General features: G+C 41.9%; 1 pseudogene across 1 annotated transcript; it reads left to right on the top strand.

Moving 5' to 3' along the window:
* Positions 1-6475: 6475 nt before the first annotated feature.
* On the top strand, positions 6476-7441 carry LOC307095508 (casein kinase I-like; annotated as a pseudogene). The gene has a single exon. The product of its transcript is annotated as a casein kinase I-like (transcript).
* Positions 7442-8966: the final 1525 nt, after the last annotated feature.

The following is an 8966-nucleotide window of genomic DNA, read 5'->3' as shown; positions in this document are numbered from 1 at the left end:
GTGTCAGCATCTCTGGGTGGGAATGTATCAATTTTTGCTGTCTTGCACCCTTGACTGTAATCACACATGCCTAGCAGGGACTCACAGTGACCCCCAGGTACCATCTGTTGGGGTGTTGGGGCTCAGGGGATCTGGTCTTTGAAAGGAGTGGCTGTGGTGCCCTAAAATTTGCAGTTGTGGGGTGAGCAGACCCAGCTTTTTCTTTTGCACCTGTGGTGGATAGGTGCTTTCTTCCAGCTGTGTTTTACAGGAGCACCCTTGATACTTTTGCCAGTGAGGCACACTGAATGTCTCTGTAGGGCCCTGGCCATGTAGCAGGGTAATTGGGGTGCCTGTGGGCCGGTATCCACGGTAAGTGAATTCAAAGCTTCTACTGCTGGAGGGGTGTGCGCCCCCTGCTTGTTCAAGATCACACCGAAGGAGAGCTCACAGTGGCTCCCACTAGCGCCCTGTGGTTGGTTGGGCTTAGTGTGTTAGTATCTGTGCAGGCGTGCTCTCTGGTCGCAGAGCTCTGATCCACTCTGAGGGGTCCTGGTACTACTGTTGAGTAGGTGGAGTTAATGTGGGCAACCCTCCAGGAAGAGGGAATTCAGAATTTCCACTAAGGGGCCGCGCACCCCCGTCTGTGTAGAATCACACCCTTGGGTGCAAACCCTGAGCAAAGTGACCTAGAGCTGAGAACGCGCAAGTGCATGCACAGCTGGGGTTAATGTCGGCAACCCTCCAGGAAAAGGAAGAAGAAATTTCCACTGCGGTGCCGCGGGCCCCCGTCAGCACAGAATCTCACCCTTGGGTGCAAACCTGGAGTGAAGTGTCCGGGGGATGCGAGCGCACGAGTGTGTACACAGCTGGGGGCAGCTGGGGTTAATGTGGGCTACCCTCTGGGTTGGGGGAGTTTGTAATTTCCACTGAGTGCTCCCTGTCTGCTCAGAATCACAACCTTGGGTGCAAACCCAAAGTAATGTGAACTGGGGCTGAGAACACGCAAGTGCATTCGCAGCTGGGGTTAATGTCGGCAACCCTCCAAGAAGAAGAAAGAAGGAATTTCCACTGCGGGGCCGGGGGCCCCGTCTTCACAGAATCTCACCCTCGGGTACAAACCTGGAGTGAAGTGTCCTGGGGATGAGACCACACGAGTGCGTGTTCGTGCGTGTGCGAGCGGGAACCAGGGGTTCTGCTGTTGGGGTGGGGGAGTTACACTTATAACTGCGGAAAGCCGTGTCTTTGGAGGTGGAGTTCCCAGGTTCCGCGAGTCTGCAGCTGGGGTAGCAGGATATGGGCTGGAGTGGGTGCTGGGTTGCGGGGCAGTTCCAAGGCTTGTCTTGGTGGTGGTGTTGATGAGTTTCTAAGTAAGGCTCTTCTCTACTCAAGATGGCGTGGGCTACCTCTGTGCTAGGGTCCCACCATCCCGGGAGTGCCAGCCGCGGTGGTAGTCTCTCTTTGTCAAGGAGAGGCTTTCTGCCAGCCCCTGCTGCTCCTGCGAGATTTAACTTTTCCTCACTCACTCTCACACACCCCACACACAACCACACACTCTCCTTTTCTACCCTCACTCACTCACTCACTTCCTCTCTCTCCACTCAGTCCTTCCAGCCGCCATCTTCCCATCTCAGTAAGAATCTTAAAATCGGCCAGAGAGAGAGAGAGAAAGTTACATACAAAGGATCCTCCATCAGACTAGCAACTGATTTCTCAACAGAAACACATCAGGCCAGAAGGGAATGGAATGAAATATACAAAGTCATGCAAAGGAAGGGTCTGAATCCAAGAATACTGTACCCAGCAAGGCTATCAATCAAAATTGAGGGTGAAATCAGGAGTGTTATTTATACTGTCAATGCACTTGGAAATAAGGTATATTCTGTCATTGTTGAATGTTCTGAACAAAATTCTAGCAAATCAGATCCAGCATTACATTAGAGAAATCATACACTATGACCAAGTAGGATTTATTCCAGGAAAGCAAGGCTGGTACAATATATTCAAATCAATAAACATTATATATCACATTAAAAAATTAAGAAATAGAAATCACATAATCATATCAATTGATGCGGAAAAAGCATTTGACAAAATCCAACACCCTTTCTAGATAAAAACTCAGCAAAGTGGGAATAGAGGGATCATACCTCAACATAATAAAAGCTTTATATGACAAACCTACAGTCAAAATCATACTCAATGGGCAAAAACTAAAACCATTTCCCCTAAGAACAGTAACAAGACAAGGATGCCCACTTTCACCACTACTGTTTGATATAGTACTGGAAGTGCTAGCCATAGCGATCAGACAAGAAGAAATAAAAGGCATCCAAATTGGAAAAGAAGAAGTAAAACTGTCATTATTCTCAGTTGACATGATATTGTACATAGAAAACCCTATAGACTACATAAAAAAAACTACTACAACTACACTTAATACATGAATTTGGCAATGTAGCAAGATACAAAATTTACACACAGAAATCTATGGCTTATTTATACACCATTAATGAACCCTCAGAAATAGAAAATAAAAAACAACAACAACAACAACAACAAAACAAAACACCCACACACAATTCCATTTACCATTGCACCAAAAAATTAAGATACCTAAGAATAAAATTAACTAAAAAGGTAAAAGACCTATACTTGGAAAACTACAGGACATTGAAAAAAGAGATAATAGACTACTTGAACAAATGCAAGAATATTCCCTGTTCATGGATTGGCAGAATCAACATCATTAAAATGCCCATAATAACCAAAGCACTCTATAGATTCAATGCAATCCCCATAATATATCAACAGTATATTTCACAGATCTAGAAAAAACTCTCTAAAAAATCATCTGGATTAAAAAAAACAAAAGCATACCCTGAATAGCTGCAGCAATCCTGAAAAAGAAGAACAAAGTTGGAGGGATCACAATACCAGATATTAGCCTATATTACAAAGCCAATGTTCTCAAAACTGCCTGGTACTGGCACAAGAACAGACATATAGACCAATGGAATAGAATAGAGAACCCAGAAATGGACCCAAGCTATTATGCTCAATTAATATTTGACAATGAAGGCAAAAGCATACAATAGAGTCAAGACAGTCTCTTCAATAAATGGTGTTGGGAAAATTGGACAAATACTTGCAAAAAAAATGAAACTAGACTACCAACTTACACCATACACAAAAATAAAATCAAAATGGATAAAGGACTTAAATGTAAGATGGGAAACCATAAAAATCTTAGAAGAATCCATAGGCAGCAAAATATCAGACAGATGTCAAAGCAATATCTATACTGATACAGCTCTGAGGACAATGGAAACTAATGATAAAAGAAACATATGGGGCTACATCAAAATAAAAAGTTTCTGCACAGCAAAAGAAACCATCAACAAAACAACAAGAAAGCCTACTGCATGGCAGAACATATTTGCCTATGTTCCAATAAGGGTTTAATCTTCAAAATTTACAGGGAACTCATACAACTTAACAAAAGAAAGATAAGCAATCCAATCAAAAAATGGCCAAAGGACCTAAGGGTAATAAGACAGTCGGAGAAAGATAAATATCACATGATCTCACTCATTTTTGGAATATAATAAACAACATAAATTTTGACAATTTAGACAATTTTTAAAGTAGAACATACAGAAGGCCCAGAGACATATGAAAATATGCTCAAAGTCACTAATCAGCAGAGAGATGGAAATCAAAACGATAATGAGGTATCAGCTCACACCTGTCAGAATGGCTATCATCAACAAATCAACAAACGACAAGTGCTGGAGAGGATGTGGAGGAAAAGGAACCCTCGGGCACTGCTGGTGGGAATGCAGACTGGTGCATCCACTGTGGAAAACAGTATGGTGTTTTCTCAAAAAATTAAAAATGGAACCACCATTTGATGGAGTAATACCACTTCTTGGAATATATCCCAAGAAAACAGAAACACCAATCAGAAAGGATATATGCACCCTTATGTTCATAGCAGCACAATTCACCATAGCTAAGATTTGGAAACAGCCTAAGTGCCCATCAGCAGATGAGTGGATTAAAAAAACTGTGCTACATCTACACAATGGAATACTATGCTGCTGTAAAAAAGAAGGAATTCTTACCATTTGCAACAGCATGGATGGAACTGGAGAGCATTATGCTACGTGAACTAAGCCAGTCAGAGAAAGATAAATACCACATGATCTCACTCATTTATGGAACAAAATGAACAACATAAACTGATGAACAAAAACAGATTCAGAGACAGAGAAGCATTGATCAGACCATCAAACCTCAGAGGGAAGGTAGGGGAGGGTGGGGTAAGTGGGATAGATCAACCAAAGGACTTGTATGCATGCTTATAAGCCGAACCAATGGACACAGACAACAGGGGGGTGAGGGCATGAGCGGGGGGTTGGAGGATTAATGGGGGGAGTGAGGACACATATGTAATACCTTAATCAAAAAAGAAATTAAAAAAATAAAAAACTGTGGTACATCTACACAATGCACTACTATGCTGCTGAAAAATAGAAGGAACTCTTAACCATTTGCAACAGCATAGATGGTCATGGACAGCATTATGCTAAGGGTAATAAGACAGTCGGAGAAAGATAAATATCACATGATCTCACTCATTTTTGGAATATAATAAACAACATAAATTGATGAACAAAAATAGGTCCAGAGATATAGAAGCATGAAACAGACCAACTAACCTCGAGGGAAGGTAGGGAGGGATGGGTAGAGATCAACCAAAGGACTTGTATTCCTGCATATAAGCATAGTCCATGGACTCAGGAAGTAGTGATGTGAGGACATGTGCTGGTGGGGAGTGGGAATGGCCGTGGAGAGGTCAATGTGAGATAAATGAGACATATATAATACTTTAAACAATAATGAATTTAAATTAGAAAAAATTAAATATATATATATAGTAACTAAAAAATAAATAAATTCAAGAATATTGAGATATTTCAAACATCCTATCTAACCATAATGGTATGAAATTAGAAGGCAATCATAAGAAAAAAATAACAAAGACATAGAGGGAAAATTATATTTTAGTAAACAATAATGGGATCTAGGAAGAAATCAAAAGATACATTGAAAGAAATGAAAATGAGAACACAACAAACCAAAATCTGTGGGCCATAACAAAAGCAGGCGTAAGAGTGAAATTCTTAGCTATACAGGCTTACCTCAAGAAACAAACAAAAATCTCAAATAAACAATCTAACGTTTTACTTATAATTACTAGAAAAAAGAACAATAAGCAAAGCCCAAAGTGAGTACAGTAGAAGAAAGGAAATAATAAAGATCATAGTAGAAATAAATGAAATGGAGTCTTAAAAATCAATACAAAAGATCAATGAAACCAAGAGCTGGTTATTTGAAAAGGTAAAAAAGTTGGCAATCTTTTAACCAGACTTATGTGGAAAAAGAGAGAGATGACCCAAATAAATAAAATCAGAAATGAAAGAGGAGAAATAACAACAGACACCAGAGAAATACAAAATATTTTAAATATGAAAACTATATGCCAACATATAATGTTCCAAAACTGAATGAGGAAGAATCAGAAAACCTGAATAGACCTATTATAATTAATGAAATTGAAGCAGTAATAAAACAAAACAAAACAAAAAAACTCCTGGATCAGACGGCCTCACAGGTGAATTTTACCAAATATTCAAATAAGAACTAACACCTACTAGTATCTCTCTCATACTATTCCAAAACAATTTAAGAGGAGGGAAGATCCCCAAGCTCATTTTGCTAGGCCAGCATTATACTAATTCCAAAACCAGATGAAGACACTATAAAGAAAATCATAGATGCAAAATTCTCAAAAAATTATTAGCAAACTGTATCCAGCAATACATTAAAAAAAATGATACACCAGACTAAGTGGGATGTATTCCAGGGATATGAATTTGGCACAATATCTGCAAAACAATTAATGTGATGCACCACATAAACAAATTATAGTCATATCAATAGATGCAGAAAAAGCATTTGATAAAATCCAGTAGAGGCCCAGAGTGCTCTTTGCCATGAAGAAACGGCTCCTGGCGACTGGGGGGCATTTTGCATTGGCTGGATCCAGAGTAATAAGATGGCAACTTCGACCCAGTGACAGGGGTCTCTCCCTGAGGGAGCCTGTGGCTGTGGTGGAAGTGGTATTACCGCCCTAACTCACCATGCCCCTTTTCCAGCCCTGGATGTCCCTGTGAAAGTGAGGCAATGGAGGCCGCCCAGACACAAGTGGCCTAGCCTGGGAACCGCAAGAACTCCGCATAAACTTCAGCCTAGCAAAAAGAAACCTGACTGAGCAGTGGTGATAGAGTTCCCCTTGGTAGATTCAGGGCTGTGCTCAGTTCCCTTTCTCCCTCCTCTGCAGCCTTGCTCAGGAGACCAGACCAGAGGCCCGCATCCTCCTCTAAGAGGTGTTCAGGCTGGGCTGCAGTCTCCACCTTTGTCTCCCAGGATGGTGAGCAGCAGTGGCTCCAAGGCCGAGTTCATTGTCAGAGGAAAATACAAACTGGTAGGGAAAATCGGGTCTAGCTCCTTCAGGGACATTTATCTGGCGATCAACATCACCAATGGCGAGGAGGTGGCAGTGAAGCTAGAGTCTCAGAAAGCCAGGCACCTACAGTTGTTGAAGGGGAGAAAACTATAAGATTCTTCAGCGTGGGGTTGGCATACCCCGCATAAGGTGGTATGGTCAAGAATAAGACTACAATGTGCTAGTCATGGACCTTCTTGGATCCAGCCTTGGAGACCTCTTCAATAACTGTTTAAGAAGGTTCACCATGAAAACCCATTATCTTAGCTGACCAGATGATCAGTAGAATTGAATATGTGCATACAAAGAACTTTATACACAGAGATATTAAACCCAATAACTTCTTAATGGGTCACTGTAATAAGTTATTCCTTATTGATTTTGGTTTGGTCAAAAAGTACAGAGACAACAGGACAAGGCAACACATACCATACAAAGAAGATAAAAATCTTACTGGCACTGCCCGATATGCTAGCATCAATGCACATCTTGGTATTGAACAGAGTTGCCGGGATGACATGGAATCATTAGGATATCTTTTTATGTGTTTTAATAGAATCAGCCTGCCATGACAAGGATTAAAGGCTGCAACAGAGAAACAGAAATATGAAAAAATTAGTGAAAAGAAGATGTCCACTCCTGTAGAAGTTTAATGTAAGGGGGTTCCTGCAGAATTTCCCATGTACTTAAATTATTGTCATGGGCTGCGCTTTGAGGAAGTTCCACATTACATATACCTGAGACAGCTATTTCCTCATTCTTTTCAGAAATCTGAACCTCCAATATAGCTACACATTTGATTGGACAATGTTAAAACAGATATCAGCACAGCAGGCAGCCTCTTCAAGTGGGTAGGGTCAGCAGGCCCAAACCCCCACAGGTTTCTAAGCATGAATCAGGGAAAAGAAGAAGCAGTGCAGATGTTCAGAGCAGCCTCTAGAAATTGTTTCTCCCCACATCTAGAAATTTTACTTCATATGTACACTAGCCAGTGGTTGTGGACAATTTACTTGGTGTAAAGAACTTAATTTTAGTATACTAGTAAACTAGCTCTGGGCAAAATTGGTGATGCTGTGTACTGAGTTGTAGTCGCAGTAATTGTGAATATTAACTGAGATAGTGAAACATGGTGTCCAGTTTTCTATTGCATTATTTCAAGTGGAAAGTTAACTAACTGGTTGACAACACAAATTAGCGGAGAAATTGTGCATATGCCAATTTTTTCTTAAACTCTTTTTCTTTGAACTATACTGCTTTGAGATCTCATTTCAGAAGAATGGCATGAACAGTCTTCAGAGTTGTGATGGTTGTAATTGTGTATTCTCACAATTGTGCATTCTTATGATTTTTCTATCCCTGGGGTTTGCAAGTTCTCTTAAAACATTTTTTAGGACGATCGAACCAAGATGGCGGCAAAGTTAAACAACTAAACTGCGCCGCGCACAACAATTTCAAAAATACAACTAAAAGACAAAGCGTCTACCACCCAGAACCACGGGAAAGCTGGCTGAATGGTAGATTTACAACTAAGAAGGAAAAAGAAAGAACAAATGTGGAAGGGCTGAGGTACAGAGGTGTGTGAATTGGGCTGGTGGTGGGCAATGGGGCGCCCGGCTTTTTTTCCAACCCGAAGGGAGATAAGCTCCCGATCACTCTGAAATCCAGTTTCTGGGGCTGCCCGGGGGACCCAGATACCTACAGGGAGAAGCTAGATTCTCCGCCATCGTGTTGGAAAGTGAGAGTGACTTTCTTACAGAGGTGCGCCCAGCAATCAGTGTTTACTGTGCTGGAGCATGGGACGCAGGGACTTGGAAAAACGCGGAAAGGCAGAAAAGGCAGAAAAGGCAGACTAGCAGCCATTGCTGTTTGCCACGCCCTACCCTAGTGATGCCCTGAGACCCCGCCCCGCCCTGAGACCCGCCCGGCACTGAGACCCGCCCTGCACATTCTACAAACCCACCCAGGCTCCAAACAGCAGCTTTTGCATATAAATGGCCTGCCCTGTGGCAGCTTAACCAAATAAACTGCAGCTCCAGTCAGACTGCTCCAAAACCACTCAGGCAAAGAGGAGAAAACTGCAGTTTTTGCTGTAATTCCTGCTGCGTGGCCACAGACAGTAGCTGACCTGCACCCTATTGGAGACCCAGAAACGAGGGCATCTAGTGGTCGGTGTGAGACAACACCAGATTTCAACCACTCGCATAAGGGACACATTCAAGAGGCAGACTCAGTGAGCGCCAAAGCCCTACTGGAACAAGTCCCGGCCCATAAACATGTCTCCAGCACAGCAATTTTTCCTTTATAGACACAGCGGGTCCTCACAGCCAATTGGCCTGGAGGTCAATTCCTCCCAGTTACACCAACAACAATCAAGACTTAACTACAACAAGGCTGTACACATAGTCTAAAATGG

The sequence above is a fragment of the Cnephaeus nilssonii genome (assembly GCF_951640355.1).
Source record: "Cnephaeus nilssonii genome assembly, chromosome: X".
In the NCBI taxonomy this organism is placed as follows: Eukaryota; Metazoa; Chordata; class Mammalia; order Chiroptera; family Vespertilionidae; genus Cnephaeus; species Cnephaeus nilssonii.
Note: the sequence above shows the minus strand (reverse complement) of the source record. Positions and strands in the feature narration are given on the sequence as shown.